Source organism: Anolis carolinensis, chromosome 5 (genome assembly GCF_035594765.1).
Source record: "Anolis carolinensis isolate JA03-04 chromosome 5, rAnoCar3.1.pri, whole genome shotgun sequence".
Classification (NCBI taxonomy): domain Eukaryota; kingdom Metazoa; phylum Chordata; class Lepidosauria; order Squamata; family Dactyloidae; genus Anolis; species Anolis carolinensis.
Genome location: NC_085845.1, coordinates 67,801,728 through 67,827,834, shown reverse-complemented (window position 1 = coordinate 67,827,834; position 26,107 = coordinate 67,801,728). Strand labels below are relative to the sequence as shown.

The 26,107-nt window shown below is 41.6% G+C and overlaps 1 long non-coding RNA gene across 1 annotated transcript in view; it reads right to left on the bottom strand.

Annotated features, from left to right (window-relative positions):
* Window positions 1-2,841: 2,841 nt before the first annotated feature.
* LOC134299238 (uncharacterized) overlaps window positions 2,842-26,107 on the bottom strand; it is a 55,167-nt gene continuing 31,901 nt past the window's right edge. Inside the window, exons 2-3 of the long non-coding RNA XR_010006421.1 lie at window positions 21,519-21,648; window positions 2,842-3,123 (exon numbers count right to left, since the gene is read on the bottom strand). This is a non-coding gene — a long non-coding RNA (uncharacterized LOC134299238). The remainder of the gene's footprint in view (window positions 3,124-21,518; window positions 21,649-26,107) is intronic.

The following is a 26,107-nucleotide window of genomic DNA, read 5'->3' as shown; positions in this document are numbered from 1 at the left end:
GAGATTAAAGGGAGCGGGTACCTATCCCGAATGGTGTATTTGTTTAGGATCCGATAGTCACAGACCAGCCTAAGTTCCCCAGTCTTTTTGGCTACAAAGAATACTGGTGCCGCAGTTGGAGAACTAGATGGGCGAATAAACCCCTTGGCTAAATTTTCATCTAGAAACTCCCGCAAAGCTTGCCTTTCCGGTACAGTCAAGGCATACAGCCTCCCTGCTGGCAGTTTCGCACCTTCTGCCAACTTGATGGCGCAATCATATGGCCTGTGCGGTGGTAATTTGTCCGCTTCTCTTTTACAAAATACATCAGAGAACTCCCCATACTCAGCAGGCACTCCCTCCATATCAGAATGAGTAACATTTAGAGTGCAACAGTCCTGCCTCTTTAAGATCACTTTACGTGTTGCCCAATCTACTTGTGGGTTTACTACAGCTAGCCAATCCATCCCCAGGATCACATCATATCTAGGCAAGCTCGTAATATCCCACACAAACGTTCCCGTTACTCCCTGCACCTCCCACGTTACTGCTGAGGTTTCATGGTTAACCACCCCAGTCTCCAGCAGTCTCCCATCTGCTCCTTCCACCCACACGTCGCATGCCTTGCGCACTCTAGGAATGCCATGCTTCTTAGCAAACTCAATATCTACATAGGAGACCGTAGCCCCTGAGTCCAGCAGTGCCAAAGTAGAAACAAGTTCCCTTCCCCCAACAGATAATGTAATGGGTACGAAAACATGCTTCCTCCCCTCAGTTGACTGCTTGAGGAGCCCTAGTGCGTTGGACTCACGTCGCACTAGGGCTGGCCTTTTCCCGAAAGCTGGGAAGGTTTCACATTACAATTTTTGGCAAAATGCCCAGCATTCCCACAGTACAAACACAAGCCCAGCTGCCTCCTACGGCTCTTTTCCTCTGTAGACAGCTTTTTAAAGACCCCAAGCTCCATGGGCTCTTCCCCCATCACCACAGGTGCCCTGGTTACATGCATGGGTGGCGCACACATTGCTTTTGAGTGTTTACGAGCCTCGAACCTTGCGTCTAAACGCAGCACCTTAGCTACTAAGGCGTCCCAGCTTTCAGCCGGCTCCAAGCGTGCTAATTCATCCTGGAGCATATCACTTAACCCGGCAGTAAATAAAAGCATGAATGCATTTTCCCCCCAATCCAGCTGGTGGCGATACAGGTTAAACTTATTTAAGTAATCCAAAACAGTCCCCTTTCCCTGTTTCAACCGATACAGAGCCCACCCAGCGTTCTCCGTGCGGAGAGGATCCCCAAAAGTATCAGTTAACAACTTTTTGAAATTATCCAAATTGTCCTTGACTGGGTCATTTCCCAAAATTAAATTAGTGGCCCATTGTCCTGCGGGACCGGTCAACAAACTCAAAATAAAGGCCACCTTGCTAGTGTCTGTAGGAAAAGCATGAGCACTGAGCTGAGAAAAATAAAGCTCCACTTGTGCCAAAAAGGTTGGCAACTTGCACCTGGTTCCGTCAAAGCGTTCAGGAGTCAAAACATGTCCTTTCACAGCCTGAGCTGTTTGGCTAACGGTAAAAGCCGTTTGCAATTGATCTACTTTGGCCCTTAACTCATCCATCGTCTTCCTGACGGGTTTATTGCTGCAATAAACTTTTTATGGGCGTTGGGCAATCTGTCAAGGACAGAACGCCACAAGATTCAAAGTAACAGAGTTTATTAGATTACAGAACTCAAAAATGCCCGTAAAACACAAGGGCCAGGCAGTTTTTGCCTTTAGGAGCAAAAAGGGGCAAAAGTAAATGTTCAAAAGATAAACCGGATTAAACCGGAGTTTAATCCGGGTAAAAACAAACTGCTTGCTTCAGCCTGGGTATAAACGAAACGAAAGCCAAGGAACAAAAGATACAAAGAATGCAACTAATTGGCAGCAGATTCCTCTCTGCTGCCAACACTGTGCTTAGAGTAACTTGCGTCGCTCCCCCACACACACAGCAGACAGGATCTCCAACACGAGTAAATCAGCCAAGGATTGTAGCAGTTGAGTAGACCAGTTCCGTTCCGTAGATCAAAGCCAGAAGCAGACGTTTGTAGTTTTTCCAAGTCCAAGAAGGGGGGGGAAGACAAGCCGTGGTCAGTTCAGTCCGAGTTCTCAAAGCAGGAGATGGCGTCCGTCAAGAAGACGACGGAAGGTCAAGCTAATAAGAGTAAGCACAGGTTTGCACAAACAAATGCCCACACAATCCCTCCCGCCGTCTGACCCTGGATTCCAATCAACTTACGTCACAGCACAGGAAAGCACACAAGTCTTCAGGGAAGCGTCCCACACACACACGGATCCCAAGCGTTTGCCCAGATTACCTTGCCCAACGCAATTTGCAATTGCTCTCAAGCCCCATTTTATGCCAGTTACAAATCTTCATCACTGTCAGCTGTCCTCCTTAACCCGGGCGTTTCCTCATCACTTTCCTCGTCAGAGCTGGAACACCTCTGACTACGCCCAACAGCATCTCCAGCTGTGGATCCCGTCCCATCCCTCCAGCTAAGCCATGGGTCTAATCCTGAAGGTCCCCATTCATCTTCTGTCCCATCATGGCCAGTGGCACCCACTTCCTCCCTTACCCGAGTCCAATCCATCTCATCCTCCTCTGAGCTAACCAGCCCCTCCTCCATTCTCTCCGTAAACCCTTCGAAAGACTCCTCGTCAGATGGTGCTGCAAATATGTCTCGCAGTCTTTTTCTCTCTCGCTCCTCGAGAGTATCTGACTCTCGAGGAGTCTTACGCCCACGTCTGTCAGTAACAGAGCCATGAGGCTCAATCATAACAAGAACACTATTAAAATACATAAAGCAAATATACACAGGTAAAAAGCAGATTAAATTTACTGATAAAATGCAGGTTAAAATTCACAAGTTAAAATTGACTGGGTAGGGTAAGTATGCCAGAAGAGATGGGTCTTCAGTTGCATCTGAAATTCCAACAACTGGTTTAGCTGTCAGAGTTCTTCTGTAAGATCATTCTACAGTCTTGGGGCAGCCAATGAAAAGGTCTTCTGGGTGATGGATGCCAATCGAGAGCTGATGAGGACTATTAAATGCAATTTTCTGAATCAGTGTCCCACAAAACCACAGGAACAGGCGTACAACCTAAGACACCAAAAAAGTTTTGTTTTGTTGGGCTGTGTTATAATTCAAACTGATGCATAATTTAACTTCTATTCCTTCAGCTACCTGCATTCTACATAACACACTTTCTCACCACCTCCCACACTTTATTTTGAGCTGCAGCCTTTCAGAACATTGAAAAAGCTCAGTTTGGCTGCCTTCTCCAACCTCCTTCAACAAATGAACTCATCCATCACAGGAGCAAATGTATTGCAGGTTTTTGGAGGGCCATCAAAGGATCTATCCAAGGTGCTGAATTTCCTTAGAGCTGGGTTTAGAGACAAAAAGTAAAAATAGGAGAGTATCCGTTGAAGTCTATAAAGTAAATGAAGATTGTCTTTATGTGAAGAAAGACCCAATATATCTGTGGGTGCTTGTAAGGCCTTCTTCAGGTGCCACTTCCAAGCAAAGCTACAGAAATTTCTGAGCTAGGAAAATCAGGGCAATTTTCATTATGTGAGTAAGGACCTTTAATAGTTCCTTAAATTTAGACCCAAAGCAGATTCCTCACCAATTCAGAAAAACCACACCTTGATTCGAAAATTTGAATACACCCTAGGATTCATTAGGTCCCTTTTGCCAAGTCAGAACCATACTTTCAAAAAAGGGGCTCTTGTTTGAATAGATATTAAGTAATTTATTTCCAAGGACACGGAAAATTTAATCCCCAAAATACCATTATAGGGTAGAAACAAGGTCATTTATGCATGAGGAAATATAACTCCCCAAATAAGAACAACCTATTTTGTGAGAATATGTTCTGTGAGAATGTAACTCATTTATTTATCAAGATTATCACTAATTTATTTCCATGGGAAAGGAAATATAATCCCCAAATAAATACACACTTGCTTGTGAAACCAAGAATTTACACTCAGAAAGAATGTAACTAATTTATTTCCATGGGAAAGGAAATATAATCCCCAATTAAACACAAACTTGCTAGTGAAACCAAGTATTTATGCTCAGAAAGAATGTGATTAAATTGTTTCCATGAGAAAGGAAATATAGCTCTGAATTAAATAAAACATTGCATGTGAAACCCAGAATTTTGCATAGAAAAAATGAAGTTAATTTGTTTTTTTAAGATGTTGACACTTTTATTTTCATGGTGAAGGAAATATACTATATAAGCATGACAGAATAGACTGGGCTGAAAGATCCAGGCAAACTCTAAGAAGATACTAAATTGAATTTGTGATGATCTTGATGTTTATTTCTTTAGAAAGGGAGTTCCAGAGTTGTGGGTAATGACAGAGAAGGCCCTCTCTCTCGTTCCCACCAGCCATGCTTGGGATGGGGGTGGGACCGGGAGCAGAGTCTCCTCCGCTGACCGCGCTATCCAGATTGGTTTATAGGAGGAGATGGGGTTAGTCAAATAGCTTGGACCTGAACCATTTAGAGTTTTAAAGGTGATGACCAGCATTTTGTGTTTAGCCCGGAAGCAGACTGGCAGCCAGTGGAGCTGCCGCAAAATGGGAATGATTCTCTCCCTGTATGGAGCTCCTTTAGTTATATGGCTACCGATCTCTGAACCAGTTGAAGCTTCCGAACTATCTTCAAAGGCAGCCTGTGATGCCCCTGGCTGCGAGAGCACTGGAAACCAATACACCGAGGCCAATAAACAGTCTAATACCTTTATTAAGGAATTAGTAAATTAAAACAAAAATAAGCAGAAAGTATAGTTCATCAATAGACCTTTCAGGGAAGGTCAAATATAGTCCAGTAATATATTGTCCAGTATATAATATTAGAGTTCAAAGTTGTAATCCAAAACCGAAACACACTCAAACTTCCAAACAGTTTGAGTGGGGAAAACGTCCAAGATTTTACCAGAGTTCAAAGCAAGTCCAAGGCAAGGAATTGAAGACAAGGCTGGATACACGACACGACAATGCAAGGCTGGAATCACGGCAAACAAGACAAGGAACACGGCAAGGCAAGGCACGACAAGACTGGAAGGTAGTGGACTTAAACGCAGTCCACACTTGGCTGGAAGCGAAGTTAATCCTGACACGTCAACTGACACGTTGACTCCACGCTGGCTAGCCAACACACAGAACTTTTAAGGAACTTCAAATCTCTTCACAGAGCAGGTGTCCAACTGCTCTTTTCCCAAGGGAAAAGAGCTAAAACAAACATCTTCACCAGATGCGATCCTCCCCGAGAGTTCTCAGAGGAAAATAGGTTAATCAAGAGATTCCCTTGCTGCTAATCTCGCGCTTCGTCTTTGTCCAGCTTTCTCCTGTCTGTTCGTTTGCACAAACATTCTCCTATCAAAGGGGGGAGAGCTGGGAAGAGAAGACTCCGTTCTAAAGTCCTTTTTAATGAGCACTGAACTGGAATTGTCAATAGGAAACATCTGGAACGGGGCAGAGTCTTGCTGAATTGGCACTAAACCTGTGTCCTCATTGCTGTTGTCCACAATGGACTCAGGTTCACGGCCCGGGGATCCATGGGACATCACACAGCTCCACATAGAGAGCACTGCAGTAGTCCAAGTGGGATATAACTAGGTCATGGAGTATCATGGCTAGATCTGGCATCTCAAGGTATGGACGCAGCTGGCGCACAAGTTTTAATTGTCGAAAGACACCCCTAGCCACTGCCAACACCTGGGGTTCCAGGGACAGCAATGAGTCCAGGATCACAACCAAGCTGCAAACCTGCAACTTCAGGGGGAGTGTAACCCCATCCAGAACAGGTTGTAACCCTATACCCTGCTCTGCCTTCCGACTGACCAGGAGTACCTCTGTCTTGTCTGGATTTAATTTCAACAGGTTAGCCCTCATCCAGTCCATTACTGATGACAGGCACCAATTTAGGACCAGGATGGCATCCTTGGCTTTAGGTAGAAAGGAGTAATAGAGTTGGGTGTCATTAGCATAAATTTGACACCGAACTCCAAAACTCTGGATTATCTCTCCCAGCAGTTTCATGTAAATGTTAAATAGCACAGAGGACAGAAATGAACCCTGAGGGACCCTACAGACCACCAACCAGGGAGTCAAACTGGAGTCCTCCAGCACCACCATCTGGAACCAATCTTCCAGGAAGGACTAGAGCCACTGCAAAACACTGCCCCCTAGCTCCATCTCAGAGAGCTGGCCCAGAAGGATACCATGGTTGATGGTATTGAAAGCTACTGAGAGGTCCAGGAGAACCAACAGGGACACACTCCCCCTGTTATAGTTCTCTTTGTTCTCTTTGGCCACCAAGGTGACCAAATGCTGTCTTAGTTCTGTAACCGGGCCTGAAACCAGATTGAAATGGATCCAGATAATTGGTTTCATCCAAGAAGCTTTGCAGTTGGGAGGCCACCACCTTCTCTAGAACCTTGCCCAGGAAGGGGGGATTTGATACTGGTTGATAGTTGTTCAGCTAAGTGGGATCCAGTGCCAGTTTCTTTAATAGAGGTCTTACTACTGCCTCCTTGAACCTCATTAACATTATACCTTGAGTCAAGGAGGCATTTACCTGCACCTTCACCCATTCCCCCAACTCTGCCAGTCGTCACCCCCTCCCAGCCAATTTTATAAGCCAGGATGGGCAAGGGTCCAGAGAACAAGTGGTCACCCTCATTTCTTCCAAGAACTTGTCCTTGTCCTTGGGCTGAAAAGAATCCAATAAACAGGGGCAAGCAGATTCCTCACTTACATCCACAGAGACTGCATTAATACTGATGTTCAAGTCGGAATGGATTTGAGCTACTTTATCTGCAAAGAACCTAGCAAACTCCTCACAATGAGCTGCCAATTGGTCAGGGATCCCTTGTTTGAGAATTGTATGCTTACAAGCATTCTGCCTTGAGATTGAAATATGATTTCAAGAACCTCTAAATCTGAAGCTTCACATCAACAAATTTTTACAACTTTGTTAAATTTAATAAAGTCTTTGAGCCATTATTATACTCTTTTTCTCTCATTTACTCTGTGAATATCATTTGCTATCCTGTTCCTATTTCAAAATCACAGCTGAAGTATTTTCACCTTTTTATTTAAGTCATAGTACAATCTACTGACAAGCATCAATCATTCTGACAGGTATAAATCATTTTGACAGGTGTCAATCATCTTAATAAGAAGAAAAGCCTCAGTGGATGACAGGTGAAATTCTTTAAACAGTTAAGGACAGACAATAAGCAAAAGAAAAAGGACAGAGAAATGTGGTGAGGAACCTGAAGACAACTGTTTTGCAACTTGTGCACAGGGAAAAGGATAACTACTGCAATAATCAATGCAGAGAAATAGAATTATCTTCTATTCCAACAACAAAAAAGGAAAACCAAAGACATTGTTTGCAAGATCCAAACATCTTGGCTTTTAGATAAAGTTCAGGCTTGATTTGCTCTAGGACATAGGGAAGCTCATGAAGAAACACAACCTACAAACTATCTACAGACCTACTAAGAAAATCCAACAAATGCTACATTCAGCAAAGGGCAGGAGGGATCCTCTCACCTCTGCAGGAGTCTGCCATATACCATGCAGCTGTGGACAAGTCTACCTAGGGACCATCAAACGCAGCATTGCCCAAACACGACTCAAGGAACATGAAAGGCACTGCAGACTAACTCGACCAGAGAAGTCAACCATAGCAGAGCATCTGATGAACCAACCTGGACACAGCATATGATTTAAGAACACAGAAATGCTGGATCACTTTAACAACCACCATGTCAGACTACACAGAGAAGCCATTGAAATCCACAAGCATGTGGATAATTTCAACAAAAAGGAGGAAACCATGAAAATGAAAAAAAAAAAAATCTGACTACCACTATTAAAAAAAACTCTAAAGTCAGGACCGTAAATAAAGTACAACACTCTGAAAACAGGGGAATTACAGACATGAAACAAACAGGACTAGTTAACATTTCTCAACAAAGGATTCCCCCAAGCTGGAATCAGCCAGGCCTTGAATCTGCAAGGCCATTCAATGCTAATCAAGGTGATTAATTGCAACATTCACACTTTCCTCCAGCAGACAAGAGTTATTTCTCCCACCCTGGATCTTCCACAGATATAAAAACCTCTCTTGCCTAGTTTCCAATATACCTCACAACCTCTGAAGATGCTTGCCATAGATATGGGCGAAAGGTCAGGACCATGGCCATACAGCCCAGAAACCTCACAACATCCCACTGCTCTAGGACACATTTATTAGTCCTTTTTGCACTGCACAGTATCCATAGAACTCTTCTCTAGCACCACATTTTGAATGAGCTCATTTCATTCCTATTGGCTTTCTTCACTGTAGCTAGATGGTTTTGCTACAGCAAATTATCCTTCATTGTTGTCTTCCTAGTGTCTCTTTCCATGTGACAGGAGGATTCCAGAACTACTTTAATGGTGGCCGGGTAAGTTGTTTTAATTTTTACGGGCTTAGTTTGACGGGGCTTCTCTGCGTCTGGGTGCCTCCCAGAAGGCACAAGGGGGCATCTAGACACCCCTCTGGGAAAGCACAGGTTTTGGGGGAGGTGTGGGGACTTAAATGCATGTCAAAGTGGGTTTCTTAAACCAGCTTCGGCGCACGTTTAAGTGAAGTCTGGAAGCTCCCAGAGATTGCTTTTTGCAGCAAGTTGATTGAGTGCTCAGTAGTGATGTGTGCGGTATTTGTTTCATCTGTTTCATTCATCTATTCATTTAGTATCATCCATTCGGATGCAAGATACAAAATATGCAATTTTCAGACAAAACAAAAGGCGACACGAAAGAGAAAGCTGCATGATCACTGTGCTTGCTTTCATTTTCCTTTCATTTCAGGCTGCAAAACAATAAGCAGGTACTAACAGAGGTCTGCTTTCCCATTACAGCTGATGCGTACCAATATTAATATTAATAACAATAGTTATTCTGGGACCCTAAGCTGAGTCTGAGAGAGGTCTGCTTCCCCATGACAGCTGATGTGTTCCAATGGGTGTTAATAATATTAATATTAGTGACAATAGTTATTCTGGGACCCTAAGATGAGACTGAGAGAGATCTGCTTCCCCATGACAGCTGATGTGTACCAATGGATGTTAATAATAATAATAATAATAATAATAATAATAATAATAATAATAATAAGACTCTGAGGAAGACCCAAATGTTTTAAAAGTTGGTGGGCTAAAAGGGGTGACAATTTTCACCTCTCTAGCCCAAAAACCGGGGGGGGGGGGGGGAGGTGAGCCTCAGAAGCCCTCCCATTGCTGCCAATGGTCCAAAAAAAAAATATTTTTTTGTGAGACAAAAATTCTATTTGTATAGTGGCTCTGTTTTCAGAAACAGGAACAAATACAAAACTGATACAAAATGAATGAAGTGAACAGTGATTCCATACAAATGCACACCACTAGTGCTCAGGCCTGCTGGAACTAAAGCCTTGAAACACTAATGCCCGTTAGGCTGGTAGCTGAATAAAAATAATGGTGTCGGGGCTGCAGCATGGGGGACTTTAGTTTGCTCCTTTGTCCACTGTACCTGTTTAGCTTTCAAAACCCTCAAGGTGGTTTGCAAATGAAGAAAAACAATGTCATGTGGGACACCTTTGTTTTAATTATTGTGCTGCAGAACTTGCAAATGTTACTATTTTGGGCTGTATATCTGATAAAAATCCAACCAATAGAGTCACTGGCTTTGGTGACTCAGAGATTCTGAGAGTTGGAGGACCTCAAATTAACTTTTCTAAACTCTGTGCTAAAGAGGGATTTGACAAGTGCTTCTTTTCATGTAACTGCAAGGTTCAGGAAATTGAGTTGGCTATATTATCTTTTGTAGCTCTGTTTCTAGACCAGAATTGATCTGTAGTCGTTTACCCAATTCCAACAACTGTTGCTTTCATCCATGCCATTCCAAAAGATGGTCTTCCTTTTCCCCAGCCTTTTTATACTATGGTAATCGAAGCACACCTGACTTTCAAGGTGAACTGTAATGATGCAGTGTACTGGATAGTAGAATGACAAGCTGAGAAGAAGCTCCACTTGGTATAAAAATAGACAGGGGCTGTCTTTCCACATTTCAATATCATTCAGTGCTGGGCATCATTCCTACGTGGCCGACATCCAATCTTGCATCTGTTTATACAGTGCCTACAAATCTCTCTTGCTGGGAAAGAACAAATAGAAGCAACTTTGTTTAAAAACCATATTCAGTTTTGTAGAGGCGACAAGGGTTGATTTTCAATAAGTAAATCATGTCCATCCTATTTGTTGCTTGTTAAAAAAAATACCAGCGAAGAAGTGAGAAGCTTACATTTTAACAAGCAATTTTAACTGAGCTTACAAGGCCAAGAAAACACCAAAGTGTTATATCTAGGCCTCAGTGCAATGTATATCTGAAAAGGAATATGTGAAATGTTCATGAAAAGGAAGGGACCGTTTAATTGCAATGATTTGGAGAACTTTGTCTACCAAGATAAATAAAAACATGAAGATGCTTTAGAGAAAAGTATGAAATACACTTCCTCGGGTATATTTAAAAAGCAATAAAGAAGCAATAAAGAGTTGCTCACACTAATTTGCATAAACAGATTATTATGAAATGAAATGAATAAAGGAAAACAATGGCAGAAAGCATACGACAGACAGCATCAGCAGCAGTGATGGGTCCCCTTAGTTCAATGTTGGGGTCACAAAAAAATTGACAACAATAAAAGGTTTCTTTATGCCACTCATTTACACCGATCTGTTAGAAACAACATACAGTTTTTACATTAGACTCTACAGAAAATGCTTCAGCTGTACTTCACAAACAGAAAATCAGCCTGTTTAGCAAACCTTAAAAATGCTGATTTATTTTCAGTAAATGTTTGATTTGTATACCTATTTTATATACTTATAGACCTGGGGTCATGTAAACATTTCTTGGGCCAAAAAGGGATCATGAATGCTTAAAAAAGCTTAAGAAATCCTACTTTAAGCTAAAGGTTTTAGCAGCCTTTAAGAGCTAAAATGTTAGCTCTAACATTACCTTGTCATCTATATGCACTACAGTTTATAATAAAAGTGAATGTATGGATGGATGGATGTGGGTTAGTGGTGGACTATGTATGTTTGTATGTATGTTTATAGGTTATTTTCTTCTGGGTCCCACTTCCAGAGAGCCCTGTGATCCCTACCAATATTGGATCTGTATGTCTTGGCATACAAATCCCCCATGAAAACAGAACATACTGGAGTGGTTGGTTGGGGGTGGAACCTGGATTTCAGGAGTTATAGTTCACCTATATCCAGAGAGCACTCTGAACTCAACCAACAATGGATCTGGACCAAACCTGGCATGCTGCACCCATCATGACCAACTTTGTATATTACTAGGGTCTGGATTGTCCTTGAATTCTGAGATGTATAATTCATTCCCATCCAAAGAGTGCTGTGAACCCATCTGATAATGAATCTGGACCAACCTTGGCATGCATACCCAACATGGCCAACTTTAAATACTGATGGGGTTGGTGGTAATCAGCCTTGATTTTTGGGAGCTATAGTTCACCCACATCCAGAGAGTACTGGGAACCCAACTGATTATAGATCTCGATCAAAGATGGCAAGCATACCCCACATGGCCAACTTTGTAGACTACCAGAATTTGGAGGGATTGTCCTTGAATTCTGAGACATATAGTTCACTCCGATCCAAAGAGTGCTATGAGCACAACTGACAATGGATCTGGATCAAACATGGCATGCATGCCCAACATGGCCAACTTTCCATTCTGATGGGGTGTGGAGGGATTTGACCTTGAATTTTGGGAGTTATAGCTGGGTAATTTGCCTTTTGGCCTAGGTCAGGTAGAAGTCAATGCTTCCTGTTTCAGAAATAAAATATAACATGTTCAATGGATTTACAGGAATAAAGTGGAATAAAATCTAGTTTATGGTTAGGAGGAGAATGGTTAGAGTCTAAAGGTGGAGCGGTCTGGGAGGCTTTATGCAAAATAGAGGATGCCGCTTGATCTCATTCTGACTTGTTGCTCTTGGAAAACTATATATTGCTAACTATAAATTCCTTTTGATTAAGAGTTTTGGTAACAGTGTTCAATGACAAATGCTTATTGCCTCCCACCACTTCTCTTAAAAAAAAAAAACCTCTCCTAAGCCTAAAATGACTTAGTGGGCCAAATAATAGCAACAACAACAACAACAACAACAACAACAACAACAACTTTATTTTTGTATCCTGCCTCCATCTCTCTAAAGGGACTCAGGGCGGCTTATATGGGGACAAGCCCAATCTAAATAGTTAAAATATAACACATTAAAAATAATAAAACAACATAATAAAGCAGTATAAACATCCTAGACATGAATGAAGTATAAAACACCCATCAGATAAAAGCATAGTGAGATTGTCCCAGGCATCCTTTGAAGGTCATTTGGGGGAACCACCCCTGCTTCAAATATATACATATATTTAAATTAACTCGAAGTGTTGCTTGATATACCAATGAAGCAACTTCCTTGCAACTCATTGCCTCATTTATGACATGTAATTTTGTCACACCATTTTTACAAAAGGAAAATGCAACTTGTTAGTTGTGGCCAGGTTTTTCTTGCCTGCCAGGGTCTACATCCATTTCAGTGCAAGAAATTCTGTCTCTGAAAATCTGCCAGGTGACTGAAAAGAATAGAGGGAAAGAAGTCAGACTCTAGTGTATCCAAAATGTAATGTTGGATTATATCCAAAATGTAATGTTCCGACATGCCAAGAGTGAAGCATAAATAGTTGAAATATTCACAGAAAGGAGTTTCTCACCATGCTTGATTTCTTAGCACACTTTTCTAGCTAATGCTAGACAAAGGCAGCTGCAAAATCCTTCAATTTCAGTTTGCCAGCCGAGTTTGTCATCACACAATTTCCCCAATGACAGATCTTACAGGTATGACAGCATGCACCAATGCCAACAAAACAGTCATTTGGGAAGCAGAACTATTGAACGGCTATCACACCTTGAGGGGCTACTGAGAACTGCAAAAAATGAAACAGCATAAAAATAAATAAGCCAAATGTCAGGTGCTAACAAAACAACAGTTAAAGGGGAAAGCTGATAAGGAATCCCAGATTTCAAGTATGAACAGGCAGGAGTTCAAAGAGAGCAACTGCATTAGGCTGCATGTGGGTGTCTGTGTCAAATGACACCACTTAAAACAATTTCTCCAAGGAATTGACTTCCAAAATGATGGGGGCAGTGTTTAGGATGCAGTTGGTGAAGAAATATACAGTGATATTGGCTTTGAAGATAGACCTATGACCAAGGTGAACAGATTGTGAATGTTCAGTGGCATATTTATATTCTGATGTCCATTCTGTGATAAAGATCTGCCCTCACATTGACTTGACTTTGGGCTGCTTGCATAAGAGAGTACAGTCAAGCCCTCCATATCTATGGGTTCTGCTTACATGGAGGGTTATTATTCTTATTATTATTATTATTATTATTATTATTATTATTATTATTATTATTATTTTATTATAACCCGACTCCAACTCCCTGAAGGGACTTGGGGCGGCTTAGATGGGGCCCAAGCCCAGAAGACAAAACCAGATAAAAATTAAAACACAACAACAATATAATTAAAACAATTGAGCAACAATATAAAACATCATAAAATACATCAGCAGGCATCAAGACTAAAAAGTGGGACTATTAAAATTGCAAGAGAGGGGCAGGGCATGTGAAAAACGCAGGACAGTAGAATCATGGGCGGGAGTAAAGTGCTGGAGATCAGGGCAGTATACAATTAGGACTGGGCAGTAATAAATTACAAACTGATCTATTCTTCAAAAGCATGTTGAAACAACAATGTCTTCAAATCTTTGTAGAATGTGGACAGGGTGGAGGCTACTCTGATCTCCCTGGGGAGAGAGTTCCAGAGCTGGGGGCCACCACGAGAAGGCCCTCTCCCTCGTCCCCACCAATCGTGTTTGTGATGGAGGCAGGAGTGAGAGAAGGGGGAGATACGGTTGTGAAGATAAGCAAGACCCAAACCATTGAGGACTTTGTAGGTCATAACCTGCACTTTGAATTGGAACCGGAAAATTATCGGCAGTCAGTGGAACTACTTCAGGAGAGATGTTGTGCGCTCCCTGTAGCTCGCTCCTGTTAACAACCTGGCCACTGATCTTTGCACCAATTGCAGTTTCTGGGCCGTTTTCATAGGCAGCCCCATGTAGAGTGCATTTCAGTAATTCAGTCTAGATGTAACCAAGGCGTGGACCACCGTGGCCAGGTCAGATTTCTCGAGGCACAGTCACAGCTGATTCACAAGTTTTAACTGTGCAAAGACCTTCCCGGCCACCGCCGACACCTGCGTATTAAGCATCAACGCTGAGTCTAGGAGGACTCCAAGACCTGTGTCCTCAGGAGGAGTGTAACCTCATTGAGCACAGGTAGCCACCCTATACCCGATTGGCCCCACGAATGACCAGGAGGACCTCTGTCTTGTCTGAATTAAGCTCAGCTTGTTAGCCCAACCATCCCTAGCTTGAAAATGTTCCCAAGAAAGAAACAAAATTCAAGAGCAAATCTTGATATTGTCATGTTATATAAAGGACACTATTGTATGTAATGGGACTTGAGCATCCATGGATTTGGGGTCCAAGAGAGAATCCTAGAACCAAACCCTAGCAGATACTGTAACAAGGGCCAACTGTACTGAATACTATTTTATGCCTACATGTTAAGACGACATACTTGCTTTGGAGGCATTGCTTTGGAGTCAGAATTTCCCTCCTCCAAACATGGAACTGTCCACACTGTACCTATTTACTTCTTTATTACTATTTCCTAATAAATGTCTGTGGGCAATGATTTAAAATATAAACTGAACTCTTAACTTGTAATTGCATCCTCGCCTTTTCTCCCTCCCCATTTGACTTTTATGGTATTACAACTTTGCTCTATAAAATTTCTTGCCAAGCAGTTAAATCAGTGGTTCTCAACCGTGAACCTCCTTCCTCTTTGTTAACTTTATTAATTTTATTTCTGCTCCTTTCCACAGAGCTGACCATTGCATTGGCTAGACCACATCTGATCTAGGTTATTAAATTTGTTTGTTTGTGGACGAGCAGATGATGACTACTGGATGGCATATGTTCTGTATCAGAAACTAGAGCTGATGTGGTCTATCCAATGCAATTTTCTGAATCAGCACCCCAAATAACCAAACCAAATCTAATGTTGACCAAAAACTGATTCATAACCCTTTTAGTACTAACGTTGGAGAGTCATCCCTGGTCAAAGTGGTCCCTGGTCAAAGTGGTCCCTGGTCAAAGTGGTCCCTGGTCAAGTGGGCCCTGGTCAAAAAAAGGTTGGGAACCACTGAGTTAAATAATAGTAAATAAAAATGCCCACTGTTATTCATATGCTGAAAGAAGCCATTATTTATATTTTCAGACTTAATCCATGAATACATGAAAGCATGTACATTACTTGAGCAAATATTGATTTACAATCACTGGCGGTTGGTGGTTTTCATTCCATTAGGGTAGTGAATTCATTCTGGATTTTAATCCAAGCTTTAAAATTAAAATCTGACTGGGATCTACCACCTTAATTGCATGGAAGCCACCAATCAGCTCAGCATGATTCCTCAGACGTTTCCCTACCTCAGTTTGGAACTGGCTTATTTATTAGTCATTTTCTCCAAGAGTTATTTCCTGATTTATAGAGTTAATAGTGCCTTCATGCTGGTCTCACCCAGTCAATTTCCTCTGTTGTACTGCTTCTTGTGTAGTCCCTGTAAGCAGCAAAACTTGATTTGCAGTATACTCAATCATTAAGAGTTGGGCACATTCATATTCTAGACATGGTAATTACAAATTCAGTTCATAATATGTAGTTTCTTACAACTGAAAAGTAAGAACGGACTTGGTTGGAAAAGTACTGTGTCTGACATAGTAGAAGGAAATGTAAGAATTCTGATTATCAGTGACTCATTAATGCATGCAGGTGAACTGATTCTCAGGTAAACTATGAATTCTGCCATTAGCTGCTCCTATATCTTTCTCAGAGATTTGGACTGAATTTGGAATATGATGACAATTATCTCACTTCACACCAATGGCTTTAAAAATAGGACTGTATATATTGAGAAAATGATGTGGTTTTCACAATCAAGTATGTTTTCAATGGTTCCTAGGAATGTAGAGTCAGCTAGGGTAGTGAGTCCTGACTGTGGGTTATTTTAAGGATTTCACCTTAATCTTCCTGCAGAGTTTGGCTTGCAATAGGATAGCTCTACACCCCCAAATCCAACCAGCTTAAATATCTAATCTATCTCAAACCTTGACTTCTATTTAAGAGACATCATTTTACTACACCCTTGTGTATCATGGGATTTGAGAATCCATGGGTTTTGGTATACATTGTGGATCCTGGAACCAAACCACACCAGATACCAAGGGCCACTTGGTATCTGATGTGGTTTTGATTTTTATGGTTTTGGAAGTTAGGTATGCACAAATTGTTTTTGCTGTGGTAGAATTGGTCCTTCACATCCACAGGTTTAATCATCTGATATTCATCCAATATCTGTTTTATATACTTATATACCCAGGGTCACATAAAAAAAATATTGGGCAGAAAGGGGTCACAAGTTGAAAAAGCCCTGAGATAGGGGAATTCATTTATTACCCAATTGTGAATAGAATCATAAAGGGCACTATATCCAAGAATATCAAGGCAGAAAATCCCTCAATATCAGCTTTGAACTGGGTTATCTGAGTCCACACTCAGATAATGTGGGATTTTTTTATTATTATTAATTAATAACAGCCTGGCATGGGTCTTGCAAGCTCAGGACCAAGGCTTCCTTCATTGAGTAAATCCACCTGTAATGTGGTTTTATTCTTTTTCTACTCCCTTTGAGTTTACCGCACATTTATTTGTCTTTTATCATGTTTTCTTGTTTGCTGAAATATAAGCCACACATGACCATTTTAGTATTCTTGGCAGAAGGCAGAGTCCAGATTACTCATCCCGATGAAACATTAATGTATGAAGTATAGCAGCAATCCATGTATTTTACTTCAAGGATGCCCACTAGCCAGACATCCAGCTCCTTTCACAGACAAAGGCATCAGTGAAAATAATTATTAACTCGATCCATCCTGAAAGTTTAAGATATGCCCTTCTCTTTCTATGTTTCTAAATTTGGTTGAAAGCTGGCAGACAATAATAATGGGCTCATTTGCATTTCAGTAGGCTCATTATCATTTTGGCTGCTGCTAATTGTAATTCATAGCAAATAAGGTCCTTCTAGAAGCACAACCATCCTTTTCCCTGCCTGTATAGACTAAAATATGTAATTTTTATTGTTCAATCAATCATTTGTCATGTTAAATTTGCATTCAGAATATCCCATTTGACTTCCAAGCTAAACAATATAATAATATCAGTCATCATCATAGGTGATCACTCATGGTCGAGTACCATGTCTTCCAAGAGTACAGTCTTGGCAATGGGAGCTAGGGGCCTCCATATTTCGCAGTTTCTCCCACTGTTGCCACTTGCTGATCACCATGTGACGTTTGTTGGTTTTGGTTGGCTTTGAAGATGCCTATGTGTGAGTTTGTTTTATGTGTAGAGATCAGTGCACAGTGACCAACACATAGTGTACACAGAAAAAGGTTCTAATCCAATGGCATGGATACCACAACAATTGTGGTACCACAACTCTTATCAGTTACACGCTTCATCCACCTTCACAGTCATTATAACATATACTGTGTAATCCTCTGCCTGTTCTTCCACTGGGAACATTGTGAGATTTTTTCAGATCGTTCTTGTCTGGTCCCTCCCCTGTGATCTTGCAGCCTGGGTGACCGTACGGGGAGTACATGACTCACAATGGCTTAGCTTGTAAATTCACTGTAGCACACAAAACACATACCATGACAAGGTGATTATCCGGTGGGGGAAAATATCAATAACAGTATTGCATTACTATAATATCAGAACAGTATGTGTAATGTGTGTGTGCTTGTGTATGCCTATGCACATGTGTGTATGGAGAGAGAGAGAGAGAGAGAGAGAGAGAGAGAGAGAGAAATTTATCTTGTCTTATAAACCTACGTTTTCACTAGATTATGTTTTAACTTTTGTATATGTCATATTTTAATGTTGTTCAACATTTTGATCCATGGGGAAAGGCAGTTAAGAAATTATTATTATTATTATTATTATTATTATTATTATTATTATTATTAAATAATAATAATTATTAAATGAACTGTTTGTTGGAAATGAAAGCTATGGACTTGTCAACATCAGAAGAGGAATTTTCCAGGGAGACTCATTGTCCCCTCTGCTTTTCATTATTGCCATGATCCCTCTGTCAACAATCTGACAAAAAACAAACCTCGACTATCAAACATCTAAAAAATCTCACAAAATTTCACATCTGATGTACATGGATGACCTGAAGCTATATGGGAAAACGCAAACTGAAATCCAGTCTCTGACTAACAGTGTCTGAATTTTTAGCACTGATATCAGCATGGAGTTTGGTTTGGACAAATGTTCAACAATGGCATTGAAGAAGGGAAAAATCATTGAAAGTGAGGGCATAAATATGCCTAATGGCCAACAATAAAGTGTCACCAGCCAGAGGCCTATAAATATCTGGGCATATTACAGCTGGACAACATCAAGCATGAACACGTGAAAACTGTGGTCAGCAAAGAATACACACAAAGGGTCAGAAAAATTCTCAAAAGCAAGCTCAATGGAGGCAACACCATCAAGGCCATAAACACCTGGGCCATACCTGTCATAAGATATACTGCTGGCATTATAAATTGGACACAGGCAGAACTGGACAATTTGGACAGAAAAACAAGAAAACCCATGACCATTCATCATTCGCTGCACCCTCGCAGTGATGTTGACCGGCTATATCTGCCTAGAAGATCAGGGGGCAGAGGACTCTTACAAGTAAAACAAGCAGTCAAAGAAGAAGAACATGCCCTGGCAGAATATGTAAAGCAAAGTGAAGAACCCTCTTTGATTGAAGTCAAAAATCAGAAACTCGTCAAAGCACAGCAGACAAAAAAAACAGTAAAGGGAAAACCGCACTACAAGCTAGAGATGACAGCTGGCACAACAAAACATTGCATGGAAAGTTCCTTGACAAAATTGAAGGAAAAGCTGATAAGGAGAAGACCTGGCTATGGCTCATGAATGGGACCCTGAAGAAGGAGACAGAAGGCCTGATCCTTGCAGCCCAGGAGCAATCCATCAGAACAAATGCAATTAAGGCCAAGATTGAAAAATCAGCTGATGACCCAAAATGCAGACTGTGCAAGGAAGCTGACGAAACCATTGATCATATCCTCAGCTGCTGTAAGAAAATCGCACAGACAGACTACAAAGAGAGGCACAACTATGTGGTCCAAATGATTCATTGGAACTTATGCCTCAAGTACCACCTGCCAGTAGCAAAGAACTGGTGGGATCACAAACCTGCAAAAGTATTGGAAAATGAGCACGCAAAGATACTGTGGGACTTCTGAATCCAGACTGACAAAGTTCTGGAACACAACACACCAGACATCACAGTTGTGGAAAAGAAAAAGGTTTGGATCATTGATGTTGCCATCTCAGGTGGCAGTCGCATTGACGAAAAACAACAGGAAAAACTCAGCCGCTATCAGGACCTCAAGATTGAACTTCAAAGACTCTGGCAGAAATCAGTGCAGGTGGTCCCAGTGGTGATGGGCACATTGGGTGCCGTGCCAAAACATCTCAGCCGGCATTTGGAAACAATAGACATTGACAAAATTACGATCTGCCAACTGCAAAAGGCCACCCTACTGGGATCTGCATGCATCATCCGAAAATACATCACACAGTCCTAGACACTTGGGAAGTGTTCGACTTGTGATTTTGTGATATGAAATCCAGCATATCTATCTTGTTTGCTGTGTCATACAATAATAATAATAATAATAATCCATTGTTGTTTTATTATTATTACACTTCTCTCTGTTAGCTTAAATGCTTGTGCCTTTAATACCAGATATCAGTTTAAATAGCATTAATGTCAAATGTGTCCTATCCCTAAATATGATATTGGACGTATCTCTCCCTATGAACCATCTCAGAGATTAAGATCATTCAGGGAGGCCCTGCTCTGCTCTCGGTCTCACCTCCTTTGTAGGCGTGACTGGTGGGAACAAGAAACAGGGCCTTCTCAGTGGTGGAACTCCCTCTCCAGTGACATTAGATCAGCACCCTCCCTCTTAGCCTTTAGAAGAAAGGTAAAAACTTGGCTGTGGTATCAGGCTTTTAGAGAATAGGGCAGTGCAATGACAGTTTTGAAATATATGGAACGATTATGTTAAGGCTTGGACTAAGACTATGGATGGCATGACTTTTTATGTAATGTAATGTTTGTAAATGTTTACTATGTCTGATTTTAATCTAATTTAATTTTAATTTTTAAGTTTTATATGTGTTAAAGTATTGAATAATTGCTTTTATGTAAGCCGCCTTGAGTCCCTGTGGGGTAGAGAAAAGTAGGGTATAAATAGAGTAAATAAATCAATAAATATTGGGGTTATGCCACTTTTAAATCCAGACGGCCAATATTATGAAATTCCACATGACACCCACCCCCTTTCTCTCAGATCTCATTCCAATGCAACTTAAGGAAGACAAATTGAAATTACGAAGATGATAAAGTTGATTGTACTACAATAAAATATCCGGAATCAAACCTTGGGAATTCAGATTTTTGTTCTGCACACACAGATAACAAATATTACCACTTTCTGATAATAAAAAAATAGATTTCTGTTCCTGTAGTGAACGTTTCCATTAGATGCCAATGGACGTCTCCAAAATGTTACCCCTCTTTCGTAGACCTGTAGCCCAATCTATTGAGGAGCAGTATGTCCCAAAAACCAATTCACATTATCCTGTTTTAGGGATTTTTTAAAAAATCATCTATATTAGCTGTGCTTATTTTGTATGGGCAATTGTGGCACCAATCTGAAGAGCCATCTCAAAAACAGCAGGGTAAACATTTGTCTCTGGGCTCAGAGATTTCCTCCCATTTAATCTAGCCAGACACAAGCTTTCATGCACTTCCATTCTTCCCTAACCAGGAATCACTTAGTCAGAGCTGACAGTGCTGAACATATGTTTGCAGGGCCGGCCCCACCATAGAGGCCACGTGAGGCGGCCGCCTCGGGCGCAGGTCCCCGGGGGGCACCGTCAGGCTTCCCCTGCCCCTGCGGGGGGGCGCTTTTCCCCACCCCCTGTGCAGCGCCGGCGGGGGGGGGGGGGCGCTTTTCTCCACCCCCGCTTAATATTTTAAATTATCTCCGGCCGGCCCTGTATGTTTGACAGAGAAAGGGGAGTTGTGCCCCAGGGCTTTAGCTGAATACTCACTGCAGGAAGCTTGCTCGGCTACATCCCAACATCTCAGCTGTCTCTTCCATTGTTGTGTTTCGCTTTCTTTATAACAGAAAGTCCAGTTGGTCACCGCAGATTCTTTAACCTCCATAGTGTACCTCCTTTTCTGAAAGTAAGATGGTGCAAATCAGCATAATGCATTTTGTGTTTTGGTCAGCTTTGGGAAGATAGAAGTCTTTGCCTACAGTCTGTGTAACAGCTCTAGAATTCATCAGTATTCCTGAGGGGGCAAGCACACAGGCTGATCTGATTCCTTTTAATACAATCTTAACTTGAAAGACTAAATTTATCGCCTAACTACAAGGATACAGCGAAATGTGTGTATGTCTGTATTTAGTAAAAAGGCTAGATTGTAAAATGAGTTTGAAGAGAGGCTGCTTTTAGGCTGGAATTTATTTGATGTATTTCAAATAGTTTTATGCTGCCCTTCAGCAGTGCTTCCAGGAGAGTTTGAAAACACGATAGCATACAAACATCACATTGAAGTCATATCAAACTGCAGCATATTAAAATAACAGCACCTAAATAATAATATGAAATCACATGCTTGTGCCAAGAAACCAAAAGGATACTGTTGTAGCAATGCTGTAGCCTCAATATAAGGATTTCTGTCCCCAACTATTCTGCTGACCGAAATCCTGATATTGAAGCAAGAGCAAAGAAGTACTTCTCCTATCATTTGACACCTGCCTCGCCTCAGATTGTGGAGGCAGCTGGATGTCTTCAGTACACAACCAGCTTGATATAACAGCAAACATGCCTCCATGTACCACAAGAAGCTTCAAGGGTAAATGCCAGCTCTTGGATTGAAGTTTGATCTCAGAAACATCCTGCAACTTTGTGAAGTTCTTTAAACACTAGTGTAGTGTATGCATAAACTAAGGAGAAATATTCATCCAAAGGTGCTATCTAGGGAACTTTGTATGAAACCAGACTATCTCTGTCCAGTGTAAACACAGGGACCCAATTGGAGCAAAAACACTCCTTACCATAATGTCTACTTAAGCCTCCAGAGACAAACTGGATTTGAGAGTATTAGTAGACTGCAATATGTGTCACTTCAGAAGAGGAAATTAGTATCTCTCTGGACAGGTGATTCACCTATAGCAACCTATTAATGAATTAAAACTAATAGCTAATCCCAGCGAAAGGAGACCCATTGATTAAACAGCTGAATAATAAATAAAAAAACATTAATTGAATTCTATTGACTCAGCGGTCCTTCTCTAACTGGGAATAGCCAACTGGATTTCAGTAAGCAAGCACCAGTTCAGCATTTCTCCTGTCACACTTGAATCAGATGAGAACAAGAGCTAGATGGCATAGGGCCTCATCACAAAGGCCAGGCAAAGTGCTCCGCTTCACCTGGCAACACAGAGAAAAGAGATAGATAGGAACATAGTGTATAGATCCAGGGAAGTCATGCTACCCTTCTATTCTGCCTTGGTAAGACCTCATCTGGAATACTGTATCCAATTCTGGGCACCACAATTGACGGGAGATGTTGACAAGCTGGAAGGTGTCTCAAGGGTCTGGAGAACAAGCTCTATGAGGAGTGTCTTAAAGAGCTGAAGATGTTTAGCCTGCAGAAGAGAAGGCTGAGAGGAGCCATGATAGCCATGTATAAATATGTGAGGGGAAGTCATAGGGAGGAGGGAGCAAGATTGTTTTCTGCTGCCCTGGAGACATGGAACAATGGCTTTAAATTACAGGAAAGGGAATTCCATCTGAACATTAGGAAGAACTTCCTAACTATTAGAGCTGTTCAGCAGTGGAACTCTCTGCCCCGGGGTGTGGTGGAGGCTCCTTCTTTGGAGGCTTTTAAGCAGAGGCTGGATGACCATCTGTCAGGGGTGCTTTGAATGTGATTTTCCTGCTTCTTGGCAGGGGGTTGGACTGGATGGCCCATGAGGTCTCTTCCAGCTGTATGATTCTATTATTCTGTGAGAGGGGCAGAGAGACAAATCCGTCACCCTGTGCACGGCCCCCTCTTGGCAAAGCTTCTCCCATCACACATGGGAAGCATTGCCCTTTTGCAGAGGATCTGTGCTGGCTCCATTGGAAGCCTCTTGTATTGTGAGGCAAGTGTTCAAGGACACTTCCAGCCCAGTTGGGCATGGGGCCTCAGCTGGAAGTCATACAATGTTGTGTGATGGCCGGTGTGGGGCTCTGTCCCCAAGACAGGGTGAAAACATCCAAGGATGCTAAATTAAACAAATATGATGAGGTTGATAATCTTACCAGTGGTACCTCACTTCACATCTACAGTGAGCTTTCTTCTAAACCTACTCCACTTAACAATTTAATTATAATAATATGTCAAACACAGGAATGCATTATCAAAATCATATACAGTACAATCCTCATATTCATGGGGGATATGACTCAAGACCCTACATGGATACCTAAAACCATGGATAATAATAAACCCTATATTTTGACTACTTGGGCCAAAAACACACAACATAATCACACTGTTATACCTAGAATGAGCCATAAACACTTGGAAGGGTGGGGATTTTTTGGAGTGTAGATAAATGAAATTGTGGACACTGAATCCAAGAAGAAGGTGGTTGTACTTTCTAAATAATATATCCCCATATATATTCATTCATACAGTAATATCTAATGTCTATGATGAGGTACAATTGCTGGAATCCTGTATAGTGTTTACATAGTAATGGTGCTAAGTACTGAATCCCATTGCAATCCCCATTTCCTGGGCAACAGCTGCTACAATTGGCAAAGATTCTGTTCTCCTGTCACTCAGGAAGAAATTGACTGTTGTTTCCTTCTTCCATGGGCTATATCCATTGTAACAAGGAGAAATAGGACCCATTTCACAACCCCCCTCCCCAAAACACACACACAGATTCCTTATATGAGGAAAGGTGGGAACTGCAGGTGTGTGTAACAACTGTGAGTAACTACAAGTAATACATTGACACAGGATTCCAGCTTCTATTTCTCTAATACCTTTATAACTGCTACTAAGTTGTCCTCCTTCAGTTCTCCTCTCATTGCATGAAAATAGCTGGTCAGTTTTTCTGCAAGTGCTACTGTCCATATTCTATTAATACATCTACAGAATGAAAGTCCTTGGGCACTTTTCCAAGTTCTGGCAATCTCAGCTCTTGCAGCTCCTACAAGGATTGCCAGCAGTTCTTTATAACGCAATGTCTCACTTTCTCCAGTAAATATTTTTAAAACTAATAAAATTCTTTTGCAATTCCCATTTGTCCTGTTATTTTACTTAACTATCCAGAAAATCCAATGCCGATCAGATAATTCGCTATTAATTTTTTGTAATTTTGCAGGGGACAAATGCCATTTATGAGCTGTGTTTAATATCCTTCCTTTATAGAAAACTAATGTAGGTTTGTGAGACTGCGAAGAACAGATTTTTGCAAACATCTCCTCTAATGCTTAGGTTTATTTCCCAGGGGAGACCAGGGTTTGATCACCACTTGGCCATGGAAACCAGCTGGGTGGTTTTATACAGTAAATAACAAAGATTAAACATTTCTCTTTACTATATTCCTCAGGGCAAATATAGCTCCTTTATTTGTTGCTGCTGTTGTTGTGTATTTTCAAGTCATTTCCAACTTATAGTGACCCTAAGGCAACCTTAACATGTTGATTTCTTGGTAATATTTGTCCAGAGGGTGTTGTCATTGCCTTCCCCAGAGGTTAAGAGTAAATAATTTGCCCAAGGCTACTGGGTTTCCATGGCCGTAAATGTAAAGGTTTTCCCCTGACATTAAGTCTAGTTGTGTCCGACTCTGGGAATTGGTACTCATCTCCATTTCTAAGCCAAAGATCCAGCGTTTTCTGTAGACACCTCCTAAGTCATGTGGCCGGCATGACTGCATGGAGTGCTGTTACCTTCCTGCAGAAGCGGTACCTAATGATCTACTCACATTTGCATGTTTCTGAACTGCTAGATTGGCAGAAGCTGGAGCTAATAGCAGGAGCTCACTCTGCTCCCCGGATTAAAACTGTCAACTTTTCAGTCAGCAAGTTCAGCAGCTCAGAGATTTAACCCACTGCGTCACCGGGGGCTCCAAGCATGGCCGTATAAGGGTGTAAACCTTGGTTTTTGTGAAATCCTAGTCAAACGATCAAGCCACTTATATCATCATTGGCTCAAAGTGTTCTTATAGTGCCTGACATATTATACAAATGAGTTAAAAATAAATCTTAGCAGATCTAGGGTGGGCTGCCCTAAATGTTTCACAGAGACAAAAGGTACTAAAGAGTTTTTGTCCTGAGGTCCAAATTGCTCCTTGGAACTAAGCCACATAAGGTAAAGGTTTCCTCTGATGTTAAGTCCAGTCGTGTCTGACTCTGGGGGTTGGTGCTCATCTCCATTTCTAAGCCGAAGAGCCGGCGTTGTCTGTAGACACCTCCAAGGTCATGTGGCCGGCATGACTGCATGGAGAGCCATTACCTTCCCGCCGGAGCGGTACCTATTGATCTACTCACATTTGCATGTTTTCGAACTGCTAGGTTGGCAGAAGCTGGAGCTAACAGCGGGCGCTCACTCTGCTCCCCGGGTTTGAACC